General features: G+C 45.0%; 1 protein-coding gene across 1 annotated transcript in view; it reads left to right on the forward strand.

The window, feature by feature from the left end:
- The window catches only part of LOC117507846 (cadherin-6-like), a 199,034-nt gene that overhangs the window by 159,085 nt on the left and 20,996 nt on the right, over positions 1-18,953 (forward strand).

The raw sequence follows: 18,953 nt of genomic DNA on the forward strand, positions 1-18,953 counted from the left end.
ACATGGCTTCAAAGAAATGCAATAACTTTGTAGAGGGTGTCACTATTTTACTTTAATGATTTTTTTATCTGCCTACTTTTGTTTCTGTTTTTATCGATCTTTCCTTTTAATTACTGTAGCACTTTGAGATTTATTCTAAATATAAAGTGCATTATAAATTAAACTTTTTATTATTATTATTATTATTATTATTACTTCTGTTTCTATTTTACATGTTAACTTGAAATGTTTAACTTCTGATGGGCTATCTAAAAGGAAACTCTAACTGCAGCTAGTGCTAGAAAATGTGGTCACATGCTAGCAGTTAGTGATAGCATATACGATAATGTGTTCGTTTATGCTTAGAGGTCGATGCTATCTGTGGTTTATCTTCACCATAATTCGTTTAGTGGTTGACACTTAACTGCATCCCTGAAGGTTAGCATCAACCACACGCATGACCGTACATGTAGTAGACAGCAAATACTGTTAGCATCGTCTTTAATGTAGCACATCAGAAATTAAATGCACCATATCACCGTTGTAATTTCCACTATTAATAGTGGTACACTCCACATCCAGTGATCCTCTAATTCTCAGGAAACCGTCATCTGTCTTTCATAAAGTTGCTGAATCCAAGGGAGAAAATCTCCCTGATATTAAGCTCCACAAGAATTGAACATCCAGATGTGCATGTTCAGATCTTGTATTAGTATACCTACAATGACACAACTTCACAGCAAAAGAGAGTATGTTTTAATATCCCTGAGCTTCACTGAGAATACGGAGGACTTGTTGATTTTGCACACTGTTTGGAGGACAAACATCTTTTATTCACTGAATATACACCTGCAGACTGGAGTCAGGGTTTTCCTAAAGGACCACTCTGGAATTTTTTTTTAACCTGGAATAAAAACAATCATAATCAGTCCAGTATTGGTTTCGAACGCCAACAACATTGTGTCATAAACAGCTATACAATGTAAGCCTATGGGTAAAGCCACAAACCTCACATTAAATCAGTTGCTGTCACCACTGAATAGTTGAAAATGCCATTAGAAGTACCTGGTAATAGAGATGAACCCTACGGAATATACCAGTAATTGGTAAGCAACATTTGGCTCTACAGCTATGATTAAAACAGGGTTACTCCAGCATACAGTAGTGTTCAGAATAATAGTAGTGGTATGTGACTAAAAAGATTAATCCAGGTTTTGAGTATATTTCTTATTGTTACATGGGAAACAAGGTACCAGTAGATTCAGTAGATTCTCACAAATCCAACAAGGCCAAGCATTCATGATATGCACACTCTTAAGGATATTAAATTGGGCTATTAGTAAAAAAAAAGTAGAAAATGGGGTGTTCACAATAATAGTAGTGTGGCATTCAGTCAGTGAGTTCGTCAATTTTGTGGAACAAACGGGTGTGAATCAGGTGTCCCCTATTTAAGGATGAAGCCAGCACCTGTTGAACATGCTTTTCTCTTTGAAAGCATGAGGAAAATGGGACGTTCATGACATTGTTCAGAAGAACAGCGTAGTTTGATTAAAAAGTTGATTGGAGAGGGGAAAACTTATAAGCAGGTGCAAAAAATTATAGGCTGTTCATGTACAATGATCTCCAATGCTTTAAAATGGACAAAAAAAAAGAACAGAGACGCGTGGAAGAAAACAAAAAACAACCATCAAAATGGATAGAAGAATAACCAGAATGGCAAAGGCTCACCCACTGATCAGCTCCAGGATGATCAAAGACAGTCTGGAGTTACCTGTAAGTGCTGTGACAGTTAGAAGACGCCTGTGTGAAGCTAATTTATTTTCAAGAATCTCCCGCAGAGTCCCTCTGTTAAATAAAAGACATGTGCAGAAGAGGTTACAATTTGCCAAAGAACACATCAACTGGTCTAAAGAGAAATGGAGGAATATTTTGTAGACTGATGAGAGTAAAATTGTTCTTTTTGGGTCCAAGGGCCGTAGACAGTTTGTGAGACAACCCCCAAACTCTGAATTCAAGCCACAGTTCACAGTGAAGACAGTGAAGCATGGTGGTGCAAGCATCATGATATGGGCATGTTTCTCCTACTATGGTTTTTGGCCTATATATGGCATACCAGGTATCATGGATCAGTTTGGATATGTCAAAATATTTGAAGAGGTCATGTTGCCTTATGCTGAAGAGGACATGCCCTTGAAATAGGTGTTTCAACAAGACAATGACCCCAAGCACACTAGTAAATGAGCAAAATCTTGGTTCCAAACCAACAAAATTAATGTTAATTAATGTGAAGAAACCATGAAAAACTGTGGTTATACAACTAAATACTAGTTTAGTGATTCACAGGATTACTAAAAAAGCAGTTTGAACATAATACGAGGTCTGTTAGAAAAGTATCGTACCTTTTTATTTTTTTCAAAAACTATATGGATTTGATTCATATGTTTTTACATCAGCCAAGCGTGAACCTTCGTGCGCATGCGTGAGTTTTTCCACGCCTGTCGGTTGCGTCATTCGCCTGTGGGCAGGCTTTGAGTGAGCACTGTTCCACCCCTCTCGTCATTGTTTCATTGCGAGGAAATGGCAGAATGATTAGGGCTTTTTTTTTCCATCAGACTTTTTTCAGAAACTGTTAGAGACAGGCAGCTGGAAACCATTCGAAAAATTTATCTGGCTTTCGGTGAAAATTTTACGGGCTTCACAGAGAATAAGGAGTGTTATTACAGCTTTAAGGACGGCCCACAATGGCACATGGCTCGCCGCGCTCCGAACCGCCATCGAGAGGCAGAAACCACCACATAATTTCTAAACGGATGGCTCTGTGGATCCGGGACCGTCGTGTGCAATTTCTCTGGTTATCACAAGAGCTGGACATCAGCCATTTTCCGGCAGATTTCACTTTTAACAAGATATTTTGTCATGGAAAGCCGCGCGGAGGCTTCACACGTCACGACCGATTCGCTGATGAAGCGAGACAAAGGAACACCTCCGTTTCGGAGTGCCAGAAGACAAGTTGGGACATGCCTATCTCGGTTTTCAGTGCTTACCAGTCGAGTGAGTATAAGAGAAATTGTGGAGAGCTGGGCATGTCCCAACTTGTCCTCTAACACTCCGAAACGGAGGTGTTCCTTTTTTACTAATAGCCCAATTTCATAGCCTTAAGAGTGTGCATATCATAAATGCTTGGTCTTGTTGGATTTGTGAGAATCTACTGAATCTACTGGTACCTTGTTTCCCATGTAACAATAAGAAATATACTCAAAACCTGGATTAATCTTTTTAGTCACATAGCACTACTATTATTCTGAACACTACTGCACCTAGGATTGGAACTTTAATGCCATAGAAGGTGTTGGGAAAGTATTCAAATTGTATCCTGATTCAACAAATTTGAGCACACATGCTTGTTTTCCAACAAGAAGGACCCGATTCAAGGCCCAGTTCTTGTCCCATTCTCCTTGTACACCTAGAGTTGCGTGAGGAAGGTCATGCAACATCCAACTTCTGCCAAATCTAAATGCAGGTCAGATTCATACTGGATTCACTGTCATAATCCAAAGCAAAACGGGAAAGTTATTTTAAAGACAACAGAGGTAACAAAACAAAATTCTATAATTACACGGAAAGCTTTTGGGCAGTATGTCTTAAATTCTGTACTAAAATTCTTAAATCTCACTTGCCTAATCCTGCACATGGAATAAGTAAAGAAACCACCTGGTTGCTCTGCAGTTTCATGATATTCTTTCAACCATCTTTCAAATGGACATTAGAGCAGGTCTAAGAATGTGTCTACTACACCATGGAACTGCCTTGGGTCATGGATAGCAGCCACCCAGGCAGACAACCAGTCCAAATTGGCACCAGTTTTACAAAATCGAGTGTCCACTCCAAAAATGGAATGAGTTCTAATCAAATAGCAACGACTTTCTAATTCCAAATAGTCACTGGACTGCAGTTTCTGAATCAACATGTCCCATATAATCACGCCTGTGAAACCCGAAATGTAAAGATTTTTCTTTTGTCACACATTAAAAAAATGTAGTGTACATTCAATATATTTCATCAGTACGGAAAATGCATTATTTTTAATGATAAATCTCACTTTAAATAGAGCTACAAATCCTTGGTGGCCAATAAAATTCTTCTGTTAGACATTGCACAATAATAAATGCTGACAAATGTAACATGGCATCACCTATAGAGCTTACTTCATGGAAATATAAAATTATGCAGATGTCCTATTAAACGGTACGATGGCAGTGGGGCGTGAGGCTGCACTTCCACTCTAAAAGTCTCAAAGACTTTTTCATTTTTACGACGCACTAAGGGAGTTGGCTCTCAAGGTTGAAGTTCTGCCACTTTATTGCAGGTGTCAAATATGATATCATTCTCTTTTATTGGCCATCATCAGTGAGGTAGCTACCCTAGTGGCATTTAAAGCTGTGCAGTGCAGGAGCAGCATGGGAAGCCTGGGGGCTGCCTCACATCAGGAACCTAGAGAGATGGTCATTTATATGAGCTTGCACTGGCTGCTGTGACACACGTGGACATGTGCACGTTCAAACATGGGTGGATGTTCTTGCAGTCACATTTGCATGCGTTGACATGCATATGTGAGCAGAATACAGGTATACAGTATGCGGATGCTAGAGTGGTGCAAGATTATACAAATAATGAATGTTTATGAGTTCAATGGTATGAATATTTCATGGGGTGAAAGATGGCATGTTCCATTCAATGAGGCAAATCCGAGTTTAATGGTATGTACCAGCTTTCACCGAATTAAATATTCATTCCATTGAAGGAATGAAAAAACATTCATTATTTGTTTTATATAACAGCTAAAATAGATCCTTGTCATTTGATATTTTATTAATTTCTATAAACGACAGAAAAGGGACTTATATTTTGTTTTCTACTGGTCTTTTAATGTCAATAGTCCAACATGAACTTTAAATTGGAGTCCAAAATTGTGCTCAGTCATCTTGTAAAAACAGTTAGGTAGTTCTAAAACACTTGCAACAATGTAGTCCATGATGCCGTGCACTGACTTTGTGTACTTCAAAAAAAAAACAAAAAAAAACAGCTCGTCATGTCTCCAGACAGCGTAGTGGATTTGTTTCTTTGCTGTTGTTGTTGTTTGAGTGTGTGTTAGAAGCATCAATTAGCTCCTTCAAATCGTCGTCTGCCAGCAAAAACAAACCTGCCCATGTTTAGCTAAATGCCGTCCCCGGCAGTGTGAGCGCATGCCGGGGTCGGGGTGTGCAATAGCACATATCATATAGCATCAAAATTACGTGTTAAAAAGAACTATTGCATGATAAATGAAACACAATGGCAAATGGTATGAATAGTCCATGTCACGTGACATACAACCCACCAATCAAATTACACGGATCCACTCAGCCATTATATAATCTGGGTTGTATCTAGGGTATATGCAAGATTAGGCAAGTGAAATTCAAGTCACTCTTAAGGATTCACAGAACCAAGAACCAACAACAACAAAAAAGAAATGGCCAGAAGCACAACATGACACTGCTAGCTTATGTTGCTGAATAATTTTTGTGTATTGGTTTGTTTTTCCCACATAAAGGTGCTAGCATTTTTGATTCAATAATTGGTGTAAAGATTTCTCTAACTTGTTTATTGGGTAAGAGTGTTCCAGTGGCAGGGTACCTGCACTTTAAGCACAGCTGCTGAGCTGAATGTTTCTCTGAGCACTGTTGCCATGGTTTCTGATGTTACAAGCTCTGGTGGCAAGGACTCAACGGTGTGCAGTGGGCTACCTTGACCCAATGTCAACGATAAAGCAAAGATAGGGTTATCCAGCCAGTTATTCATTAAGCATTCCCTCAATCATACTGAAAATAGTGAACACAAACACAAATTATTATGCTAGCTCAGAGCATCTTTGTCAAGGACAAGGACTGAGGACAACAATGTAGATAGGTTGGACACAAAGGATAGAATGTGTGATAATGGTGTCAAAGAAGTCATCCATGCAGAAATACGAAACATATTTCCTCCACCATGGTGGAGGATGACGGTGCCATCACTTTACAGTTTACAGTGCTGTCCTTTCATGCCTCTTCTGGAAGATTAAGGACACTCCACACATGCATCAGGGGGAATAAAGCCAACAACACTCGGGGGCAAATTTTAACCACTCAAGGACAAAATTATAATGAGTTCCTGAAAGTTATAACTGGGGTTAGCGCATCCATTTACTCCAGAATGAAGAAGCCACTTGGATGAGTAGTGAAACACCTGGAAGACTAAACAGGAAGTCCAAGTGCTTCCAACTAAATTTCAGGCTCTCTTCTGTAGCCGCACTCACTTCTTGCCGCAGCCGCTTATCTATTGGTGGTCCTCGACTAACACTAATGTTGGGGAACATTAGTATTAGGCAGTGGTGGGCACAGTTCAGCTAATCCGATAACAGATATTTATCAAAGCTAATGTTTTTGCTAGCGGATTAGTTTTTCAGATAAGTTTTAAAACCATCATCGGACCAATTATCTTCCAATAAATTTAGTTCCGATAACTTTCAGTCCAATAACATTTTTTTGCTGGTAAAGTGAGCAAAGTATTACGGTCAAAAACGTTTGGAAACCCTAAAATCAAACATTTTAGTCCGTCTGTTGTGTGTTTGTGGGAGACTGGCTGCCTGTCGCTTGCTGATGACATCATCATTAAGCACAAAACATGGCTGGCTAGTCGGTGCAGGGAGCATTGTGGGTAGTGTAGTTCAGGTTCACATTACAGCGAGTGAATCCGCTCAATACAAAAACAAAACTGATTAATTTTAACATTATTTTATTTTATTTATTTGTGGTTGATATAATTTAATTGCCAAGACTCAGTGGGAGAGAGGACCGCTCATGGCGCAGGGGACTTTTCTTCACCGTTTAGACACTGTTTTGGATTTTAAAAAAAGGACGCTTATGTGGATAATTTATTCAGATGAATCCCACTGAAACTAACGGGTAAGAATTTATATTTACTACGTGTATTTTACTCTGCCAATCAAAGCATTAATGGACGTATTCCAATTGTTTAAGCCGCAGGGTTCAAAGCGTGTGAAAAAAGCTGCTTGTTAGTTCGTAAATGATGGTGTATCTAATACCAAGATAAACTGTGACTTCTAATACTGTGTTTTACTACTGTTGAAAGATGATGACAGTGTTTGGGGTTTTATTTTTGTATTCATTCATTTTTTTCGTGCATTCTTATGTGTTTGCGATCCTTGAATTTACCCAGCAGCGAAAGGTGAAAGTGAAACTGGTTTATCAGAAGCCGACAGTGTAATCTGATGTGGCCGCGTCCGAATCAACACTAAAAGTTATCGACTATCTGTAATAAAGATACATTTTTAGCAGTTTATCGGTTTGGCATCATAAAATATAACTTTTCAGTTATAGGAGTAATGGTTATTGAAGCTAACTTTTTGGTTAGCTGTGCCCACCACTGGTATTAGGTCATGCAAATATTAGCTTTAGCTAGAAAACAATTAAATTGTAGCTTAATGCAAGTTATAAACTAGCTAGCATTAACATTCATCTCTAAAATTTTGAAACAATCTAATTCAGAACATCTAAAGCTAAGAAAGTAAACTATTAAACAAGCAAAATAGCTAATCTTTCATCATTCATTCATTTTCTACCACTTATCCTTGTCCAGGTCAAAGTGGCAACAGACCAAACAGCTCATCCCACACTTCCCTATCCTCAGCCAAGTCTGTAACTCTTTCTGGAGGACCCAGAGGAGTTTCCAAGCCATCTGAGAAATATAATCCCTCCAGTATGTACTGGGTCTTCCTGGGGCCTCCTTCTATTTGACCATGCCTAGAAGACCCCCCTATAGGGAGACAACCAGGGCCCACCACTTCCCTGCCCCGGAAAGAAAGGAAAAAAAAACCTGTTGATTTGGGCGGTATCCAGGTTACCCCTGTACCCCAGTAATTACATCCATATGTACCTGTATGACTGAGACTCTTTCTTGACGAATGACTGTTATGGCTATTGCTCATTATGGTACATAAGACTGTAAAATAAATGCCTGTTACACAAATGTAATACAATTTTCTACCAAGATTCCTTGTCTGTGCCATTTTTATGAACTTTGAAAGACCTTTTAACTGCATTTTAGGCCTCATTTTTCAAGGTGTTGAATATTAAGAGTTTTTCAGGATCCACAGACACCTTATGTTCTAATTTATGTGACACAGGCAATACATTCAGATTGGTATCCAGCCCTTGCTTCCATCAGATCAAATGTAATACAGAGGGATGTGTTGAGGTGGTATGTGAGATGTGAGATTGGTGTCAGAACAGTATTTGCCAAAACTACTGGATTGGATTGTTTTAAGACTGGGAAAACTCTATCAAGCTGATATTGGTCTCAGCAGATGCTGAAGGTTTCAGTATCAGAATTGTAAAAGGGATATGAAAAAGCGGTATTGTGTCATCCTGAATACTATTTCCTGATGCCGGATGTATTTTTATGTCCGCCAACGACATAATAATATCACCTGCGTTTATTTGTTTGTCTGTCTGTCTGTCAGCAGGATTACGTCAAAACTACTGCACGGATTTCAACGAAATTTTCACCACAGATATATATTAGGCCATGGAAGAACCCATAAAATTTTGGAGGTGATCCGGATCTGGATTCTGGATTAAGTTTGACTTTATGGGGTTACTGTTAGCAGGATTACGTCAAAACTACTGCACAGATTGTGACAAAAGTTTCAACCCATATACATATTAGAAGATGGAAGACTCCCCTGTATTTTGGAGGTGATCCTGATCCGAATTCGGATTCTGGATCAAGATTCACTTTATATAGGCTTTGAAGGATTACATCAACATGACTTCATGGATTCTCACCAAAGATAGATACTAGGCCATGGAAGACTCCAATACATTTTGGAGGTGATCCGGATTCCAATCCGGATTCTAGATCAAGATTCACTTTATATAGGCTTAGATGGATTACTTCAAAATTACTTTGTGGATTCTCACCAAATTTTCACCACAGATAGATATTAGGGCATGGAAGACTTCACTGAATTTTGAAGGTGATCCTGATCCAAATCTGGATTCTGGATCAAGATTCACTTTATATAAGCTTTGAAGGATTACTTCAAAATTACTTCACGGATTCTCACCAAATTTGCACCACAGATAGATATTAGGGCATGGAAGACTCCACTGAATTTTGGAGGTGATCCAGATCCAAATCCGGATTCTGGATCAGGATTCACTTTATATAGGCTTTGAAGGATTACATCAACATGATTTCACGGATTCTCACCACAGATAGATATTAGGCCATTGGAAGACTCCAATAAATTTTGGAGGTGATCCTGATCCAAATCCGGATTTTGGATCAAGATTTCTTTTCATATAGGCTTTGAAGGATTACTTCAAAATTACTTCACGGATTCTCACCAGATTTGCACCACAGATAGATATGAGGAAGACTCCACTGAATTTTGGAGGTGATCCTGATCTGGACTGGCGGACATCAGAAATCTCTGTTTGCTCTTGTTTTTGAATTGTTACAATCTCAAGTCTGCCAATCAGGGAATGAAAGTTTCTCTTGTGTTGTCTCTTGTTAGACGTCTTTTTGTCCTGAAACTCCCCAAAACCCTTCGCTCTGGCTACCTGCTGCCTCTTTTGTCACTAAATAGTACATCCCGCTGGTCATGTGGCTTCTGTGGTGAAGAAATATGACACAAGCTGTTGATCACTAACATTTCTGTAACCCTCCACGTCCTTCTACCCGGCCTCCCAAACAGCCAGCTGCGTGCCTGCTGAGAACAGCACTTTGGATGCCCGGTCAGGACGCCGCGTGCTGTTATCTCTCCACCATTAATCAGGGGAAAGGTTAGACCCAGCCAGCTGAATTATTGGGAATATTAGAAAAGCAATTAGTAAACTCACGTCAGACACAGATTTAACGAGGGTAGACTTACTGTCTGATTGGTGAGGTGGTAGGAGTGGCGGGGGGGGTAGGAGGGAGAGTTTAGATAGAGACGCTGAGATGGTTGATGGCGTCGATGCGCCAGGGAGGGTGGGATGAGAACGAGGCAGTGGTGCATTAAGAGCCCCGGTTCATGGACTCCCCTCAGGGGTCTCCTTCCTCTTATGCCGGCCCTCGTGATGTCTGTTACTCCATTAATCACGCTGATGTATAACACCAGAGTGGAAGAGAAATACAACGCAACCCCATAACCTGTCCGCTCATGTGTGTGACTGCATACACTGAGCATAAATCCACAAAAACGACAGTATGCCACAAATATTTAAAGGGCCGACTGCTTAAAGACACCAATCACATTAAATAGATCAGGTTTAATATATCTAGGAGCCATGTCACATTAAGTAGAGCAGGTGGCTGAGTGGATAACGAGCTGGCCTGCCAATACTTAGAGACAAGACACTTCAGATACACTGTCCACAAAGTTGTAAATAGGTACCAGCCATTGCTGGAGGAGTAACCTGAGTCAGACTGATGTCCCATCCAGTGGACGAGAGCCTGTAGACTCTCATGTCCACGGAATCTGGAGATAAGCACGAATGGGCCTACATTAGATCTGATTAGATTGAGGATAGACAGAACTTTTTTGATCCCTTGGGAAGTTTGCCTCAGGGAAACTGAGGTTCCAGCAGCATTCAAATCCAATTACATTTTTTTTTCCGTGAACAGCTGAAAGCAAGAGAAAGTTGCGTACTGACGCCACCGCCTAAATGAGTGAATTTAAGCTACCATACAAAAGTATCCACGAAAGCGGATCCACGTTGTGCCGAACTACTTTCCTTTGGCCATCTTTGGTGACAGACGGACAATAGTTCCACACAAAATGGATTCCCAATCTTCTTTAACGTATCATTTTCATAAAAATACAGTAACGGTTGAGGTATAAAAAACAAAACACCCCTCGTCTGTGGAGCAATATGAGCAGATCACTGGATCTGCTCACATTGGTCCCCAGACTTGGGATATTTTTTTAATAGGATCAAGATTTCGCTTTAGATAGGCTTTGAAGCATTATGTCAAAACTATTTAATGAATTCCAAATTTGCACCATATACAGTAGGGCAAATAAGTATTTGATCCACTGTCAATTTTGCAGGTTTTTCCACCTACAAAGAATGGAGAGGTCTGTAAGTTTTATCGTAGGTACACTTCAACTGTAAGAGACAGAATGTAAAAAAAAAAAAAAAAAAAAATCCATTAGAAAAACAGACCTGAATATTTGGTACAGAAACCTTTGTTTACAGTTACAGAGCTCATACGTTTCCTGCAGTTCTTGACCAAGTTTTCAGAGATTTTGGTCCACTCCTCCATACAGATCTTCTCCAGATCTTTCAGGTTTGGAGTTTCAAGTCCCTCCAAAGATTTTCTATTGAGTTCAGGTCTGAAGACTGGTCAGGCCACTCCAGGACCTTGAAATGCTTCTTACGGAGCCCCTCCTTAGTTGCTCTGGCTGTGTGTTTGTAGTCATTATCATGGTGGAAGACCTAGTCATGACCCATCTTCAGTACTCTTACTGAGGGAAGGAGGTTGTTTGCCAAAATCTCATGACACATGATCCCATCCATCCTCCCTTCACTACGGTGCAGTCGTCCTGTCCTCTTTGCAGAAGAGCATCCCCAGAGTATGATGTTTCCACCCCCATGCTTCACGGTTGGGATGGTTTTCTTGGGGTTGTTCTCATCCTCTAAACATGGTAAGTGGAGTTGATTCCAAAAAGCTCTATTTTGGTCTCATCTGACCACATGACCTTCTCCCATGCCGCCTCTGGATCATCCAGATGGTCACTGGTGAACTTCAAACAGGTCTGGGCATGTGCTGGCTTGAGCAGGGGGACCTTGCTGCCCTGCAGGATTTTAAACCATGACTGTTGGGGAAAGTGTAGTGACATGGACCCACAAAACAGTCAGAAGGTGGAAAGTCACCTCCACCTCTAATCACACACACGTGCAGCTCCTGTCAACCACTTATCTGGTTGGGGGGGTGAAGCGAAGCCGTCGCTGATCACACCAAACGCCAATCCCACAGATAAGGAAACACTTACAGGAAAATGGCTCCAAAGAAGTTCAGACTGCTAGTCAATGTTTTCAGTTTAGCAGAGAATTACCTTCACAGGTAGATGATATCTCGGCAGCGAGGTGGAGATGACATCCGGCTTTTATGGAGTGATGAAATGATGGGTGACAGCTGTCATGAGTTGATGTGTGACAGCTGTCACTCCCGGTTGTGTCCGTGACGGCAGCGCCCTCTTGTGCCTGAAGCCCGCACTTCAGGCAGGGCGCCCTCTGGTGGTGGGCCAGCAGTACCTCCCCTCCTGGCGGCCCACACAACAGGACCCCCCCCCTCAACGGGCGCCTACTGGCGCCCGACCAGGCTTGTCCGGGTGACGTCGGTAGAAGTCGGCCAGGAGGTCCGGGTCCAGGATGAAGCTCCTCTTCACCCAGGAGCGTTCTTCAGGTCCATACCCCTCCCAGTCCACCAGATACTGAAACCCCCGGCCCTTCCGACGGATGTCCAGGAGCCTGCGAACCGCAGGAGGCGGCGCCGGTCCGGGAGCACAGAGGGGTGAGGTGTGGTGTGGCTTGATCCGGGAAACATGAAAAACTGGGTGGACCCGCAGTGAAGCTGGGAGCTGGAGCTTCACTGCGGCCGGACTGAGGACTTTGAGGATCTTGAATGGACCAATATACCTGTCCTTGAGTTTGGGTGAGTCCACTTGGAGGGGGATGTCCTTCGTTGACAGCCACACCTCCTGCCCGGGCTGGTAAGCAGGGGCCGGGGAACGCCAGCGGTCTGCATGGGCCTTAGCCCTCGTCCGGGCCTTCAACAAGGCAGAACGGGCGGTGCGCCACACCCGACGGCATCTTCACAGGTGGGCCTGGACCGAGGGCACACCGACCTCTCCCTCCACCACGGGGAACAATGGGGGCTGGTACCCCAGACACACCTCAAATGGGGAGAGGCCGGTGGCAGAGGACACCTGGCTGTTATGGGCGTACTCGATCCAGGCCAGATGGTGACTCCAGGCCGACGGGTGCGCGGATGTAACACAGCGGAGGGCCTGTTCAAGTTCTTGGTTGGCCCGCTCTGCCTGTCCATTCGTCTGAGGGTGATACCCGGACGAGAGGCTCACGTTGGCCCCCAGTTCTCTGCAGAAACTCCTCCAAACCTGTGAGGAGAACTGAGGACCATGGTCCGAGACAATGTCAGTTGGTATCCCATGCAGACGTACGACGTGGTGTACCAGGAGGTCTGTTGTCTCCTGGGCCGTAGGGAGCTTCGGGAGGGCCACGAAGTGGGCCGCCTTGGAGAAACGGTCCACTATCGTGAAGATGGTCATCATGCCCTGGGACGGCGGGAGGCCCGTGACAAAGTCCAGGCCAATGTGAGACCAGGGGCGACGAGGCACTGGAAGTGGTTGCAGAAGTCCTTGTGTCTTGGAGTGGTCTGCCTTGCCCCTGGCACAGGTGGTGCAGGCCTGGACATACTCCCGGACGTCAGCCTCCATGGACGCCCACCAGAAGCGCTGCCGAACAACTGCCACGGTCCTACGCACCCCTGGATGACAGGAGAGCTTGGACCCATGACAGAAGTCCAAGACTGCAGCTCTGGCTTCTGGTGGGACGTATAAACGGTTCTTTGGTACAGTTCCGGGGTCCGGGCTCCGTGCCAGGGCCTCCCGGATGGTCTTCTCCACGTCCCAGGTGAGGGTGGCCACGATAGTGGACTCCGGAATGATGGGCTCCGGTGGATCCGACAGCTCAGTCTTGACCTCATCTTCATGCACCCGGGACAAGGCATCCGATCTCTGGTTCTTGGTCCCGGGGCGGTAGGTGATTCGGAAGTAAAAACGCCCGAAGAACAGTGACCAGCGGGCTTGCCTGGGGTTCAGCTGCTTGGCGGTCCTGATATACTCCAGGTTCCGATGGTCAGTGAAAACCGTGAACGGCACAGACGCTCCCTCCAACAGGTGTCTCCACTCCTCAAGAGCCTCTTTCACCGCAAGGAGTTCTCGATTGCCGATGTCATAGTTCCGTTCAGCTGGGGTCAACCTGTGAGAAAAGTAGGCACATGGGTGAAGAACCTTATCGGTCTCTCCGCTCTGGGATAGCACAGCTCCTATCCCTGAGTCAGAGGCGTCCACTTCAACCACAAACTGGTGGCTAGGGTCGGGCTGCACCAGAACTGGTGCAGACGAGAACCGGCGTTTCAACTCCTTGAACGCGGCTTCGCACCGATCCGACCAGGTGAAGGGGACTTCTGGAGAGGTCAGGGCTGTCAGGGGTTTAACTACCTGACTGTAGCCCTTAATGAAACTCCTGTAGAAATTTGCGAAGCCGAGGAACTGTTGCAGCTTCCTACAGCTTGTTGGTTGGGGCCAATCTCTCACCGCCGCAACCTTGGCTGGATCAGGGGCGACGGAGTTGGAGGAGATGATGAACCCCAGGAAGGACAAAGACGTGCGGGTGAAACTCACACTTCTCGCCCTTCACAAACAGCCTGTTTCTCCAACAACCGCTGCAGGACCTTGACGTCATGCTGGACATGAGTCTCAGTGTCCGGGGAAAAGATGAGTATGTCATCCAGATATACGAAGATGAATCAGTGCAGGAAGTCCCGCAAAACGTCATTAACCAAAAGCTTGGAACGTCGCGGGGGCGTTAGTGAGGCCGAACGGCATGACCAGGTACTCAAATGACCTAATGGGGTGTTGAATGCCGTCTTCCATTCGTCTCCCTTCCGGATCCGAACCAGGTGGTACGCAATTCTGAGGTCCAGTTGGTGATATTTGGCTCCATGCAGGGGCGTGAACACTGATCCACAGGGGTAAAGGGTATCGATTACAAACCGTTATGTTGGTCAGGCCCCCTGTAATCATGCATGGACGGAGTCCGCCATCTTCTCGCCCACAAAAACGAAACCTGCACCCATTGGGTAGAGTGGAATTCCGGATCACCCGGCAGCTAATGAGTCCCGGATGTAGGTCTCCATTGATTCGCGCTCGGGACGTGAGAGATTGTATCAGCCTGCTGGACGGGAACTCAACGCCCGGGACCAAATCAATGGCACAATCGTACGGACGGTGCGGGGGAAGGGTGAGCGCCAGATCCTTGCTGAAGACATCAGCAAGATCGTGGTACTCAACCGGCACTGCCGTCAGATTGGAGGGACTATAACCTCCTCATTAGCGTTTACACCGGGAGGAACCGAGGATCCTAAACATTCCGGTGGCAGGTTTCGCTCCACTGAGCCACCAGATTGATTGGCCAGACGGCCAATCAATCCGGGGACTTGTGTTTAATCATCCATGGGAAGCCAAAATCACAGCGGGAGGTAGAAGGAGTTACAAAAAACTCAATCTCCTCCCGGTGATTCCCAGACACTACCAGGGTACAGGTAGTGTCTTGTGTGTGATAAAAGGGAGAAGAGTGCCATCTAGTGCTCGCACCTTCACTGGTGAAAGAAAGCGCCACCAGAGGGAGCCTACCTCCCTTGCCCATACTGCTATCCAGCAGATTCCCTCTGACCCTGTGTCCACCAGTGCTGGGCTTGAAGGTTAAATCCCCGCTCAGGATTGTAACTGGGAGTCATGTTGAAAGATGTGTATGACCCACGTGAATGTATTTGACCGCCCCCTCAGCCCAGTCTCTAAGGGCGGGCAGTTTGTGTTTTGACCGTTTGGGGCAGACTACCTCTGCTGATGCTCACGTCGAGCCGCAGACAAAGCACTCCCCGCGGATCAGCCTCCTCTGTCTGAATGTGGCCCTGCTCGTGTCCCTAGCATCGTCAGCAGGGGGAGCTGTAGCCACACGGAAGCGCTGTGGCTGTGGAGCGTGGGGAAGACGGCTCTCTTTCGGACCCAGGAGGAAGAAGGGACGGCTGTGCCTGACCCACGCCCTTCGCCTCGCTCCCGTCAGCGTTCTTCTAACCGATTGTCCAATCGTATAACCAAATCGATAAGCTCAGTCAAATCCCGCAGTTCCTCCTTAGCCACCAGGTGCTCCTTCAGGACCGACAACAGTCCGTTTATGAAGCCGGCGCGGAGCGCAGTCATATTCCAGCTGGATCTCGCAGCTGTGATGCGGAAGTCGACTGCATATTCGGCTGCGCTCCGGCGCCCCTGTCTCATTGACAGTAGACGCGGTTTCGCCTCTGTTGGGGTGATCAAAAACAGTTCTGAGCTCCCTCACAAACCCAGTATAAGAGGCAAGGAGCTGTGAACCTTGTTCCCAAAGCGCTGTAGCCCAAGCGCGTGCCTTACCTTGAAGCAAATTAATCACGTAAGCCACCTTACTGGCGTCAGACGCGTACATCACGGGACGCTGTGCAAAGACGAGTGAACACTGCATAAGAAAGTCCGCGCATGTCTCCACACAACCTCCGTACGGCTCTGGGGGGCTTATGTGTGCTTCAGGGGATGGTGGGGGGGTCGTTGAATGACCAGTGGAATGTCTGTATTCGGCACCGGGTCAGCAGGAGGAGGAGCTGCAGCAGCGCCCTGAGCGCGCGCTTCCACCTGCACGGTGAGAGCCTCCATCCTGCAATTAAGGGTGATGTTTTGCTCAGTCATCAGGTCCATCCGAGCGGTAAAGGCGGTGAGGATGTGCTGCAACTCACCAATCACGCCTCCAGCCGACGCCTGTGCACCCTGCTCTTCCATTGGCTGTCCAACAGATGGTTGACGCCCCTCGGGATCCATGACGTGGGCCGAGATATCCTGTTGGGGAAAGTGTAGTGACACGGACCCACAACAGGGGGCGCAAATGAACGGTCAATAGATGAGCCAAAAGGTAACAATTTAATGTTGTGCATGTGCACAACGATGATTCAGACAATCACAGAATCTGACAGCAGTCAATACACCAAGGTGACGTGTGGGCAGGCTCGAGGATAGAAGACATCTGTCCTGATAAGAGCCGGAACCACACGATTTCCACCGCCACAGAACCCGGAGAATACTGGAGCCGCCAAGTCCCGAATTCCCAGGTGATCACCGTCCCCGACTGTCGGATCTGGTACTGCTGGCGAGGAGCACAAACAGTGAGATGTGGGTGTGTGCACACCCAGTAACAAAAACAGTCAGAAGGTGGAAAGTCACCTCCACCTCTAATCACACACATGTGCAGCTCCTGTCAACCACTTATCTGGTTGGGGGGGTGAAGCGAAGCCGTCGCTGATCACACCAAACGCCAATCCCACAGATAAGGAAACACTTACAGGAAAACGGCTGCAAAGAAGTTCAGACTGTTAGTCAATGTTTTCAGTTTAGCAGAGAATTACCTTCACAGGTAGATGATATCTCAGCAGCGAGGTGGAGATGACATCCGGCTTTTATGGAGTGATGAAATGATGGGTGACAGCTGTCATGAGTTGATGTGTGACAGCTGTCACTCCCGGTTGTGTCCGTGGCGGCAGCGCCATCTCGTGCCTGAAGCCCGCACTTCAGCCAGGGCGCCCTCTGGTGGTGGGCCAGCAGTACCTCCCCTCCTGGCGGCCCACACAACAATGACAGCATCATGTGTTAATAATGTAATCTTTGTGACTGTGGTCCCAGCTCTCTTCAGGTCATTGACCAGGTCCTCCTGTGTAGTTCTGAGTTTTGTCAGAATCATCCTTACCCCACAAAGTGAGATCTTGTGTGGAATCCCAGACCGAGGGAGATTGACAGTCATCTTGTGTTTCTTCCATTTTCTAATAAATAATCATAACAGTTGTTGTCTTCTACCAAGCTGCTTGCCTGTTGTCCTGTAGTCCATCCCAGCCTTGTGCAGGTCTACAGTTTTGTCCCTGATGTCCTTAGACAGCCCTTTGGTCTTGGCCATGGTGGACAGGTTGGAGTGTGATTGATTGAGTATGTGAACAGGTGTCTTTTATACAGGTAACAAGTTCAAACAGGTGCAATTAATACAGGTAAAGAGTGCAGAATAAGAGGGCTTCTTAAAGAAAAATTAACAGGTCTGTGTGAGCCACAATTCTTGCTGGTTGGTAGGTGATCAAATACTTATTTCATGCAATAAAATGCAAATTAATTATTTAAAAATCAAACAATGTAATTTTTCAGAATTTATTTTTAGATTTTGTCTCTTACAGTTGAAGTGTACCTACGATAAATCTTACAGACCTCTGCATTCTTTGTAGGTGGGGAAAATTGCAAAATCAACAGTGGATCAAATACTTATTTGCCCCACTGTATACATATTAGGGCATGGAAGACTCCACTCAATTTTGGAGGTGATCCGGATCTGGATTGGTGGATGTCAGAAATCTTGGATTGCTCTTAAGTAGCACCACCTTGACAGCTCAACAGAGCAGGAAGTCCAATGTGACAGGAGTTGGACTACCAGTCAGGGTTTCATTCCCAGTCACATTTCCTGTCTGTGTCCTTCTTCAAGACTTCATCCGCATTGTCTCCGTCCACCCAGTTGGAACCAGCCTTGACTGTGGAAGTAATCATGATGGACTGGCATGCTGGAGGATTAATCACAGACTCTCACTGGCATCACCATGGAGACAGTGTTGCCAAAAGGAAAAAAAATATCACTGGAAGTCACTAAAAAGTGCTGGATTGCATGTTGATGTGATCACATCAGAATGTCTTGAAGGATAAATGATTTTGTTTGGTTGTGTTTTTTTTTTTTTGTGGCGTGGGGGTGGGGAAGACAGGTGGGGGCAATATAGCGGTGATTTTGCTTTTAGTTTTGTTTTGTAATTTTAATATATTCAACCAACTAATTACAAACTGGCCAGTTTGTGTGGAATAAAAGTCACCTGATTTGTCACTATTGCCAATATAAAATTTGTAGTTGCTGGGGAACGTGAAAAAGTCGTAAAGTATATTAACAAAGTCACTAATGTATCAACACTGTCTGTGGAATCTGGGGATAAACACCAGCACCAATCCGCCTCAGGGCCTATATAGGACTGACTTCTCT

This window comes from Thalassophryne amazonica, chromosome 1 (genome assembly GCF_902500255.1).
Source record: "Thalassophryne amazonica chromosome 1, fThaAma1.1, whole genome shotgun sequence".
NCBI classification, from domain to species: Eukaryota; Metazoa; Chordata; class Actinopteri; order Batrachoidiformes; family Batrachoididae; genus Thalassophryne; species Thalassophryne amazonica.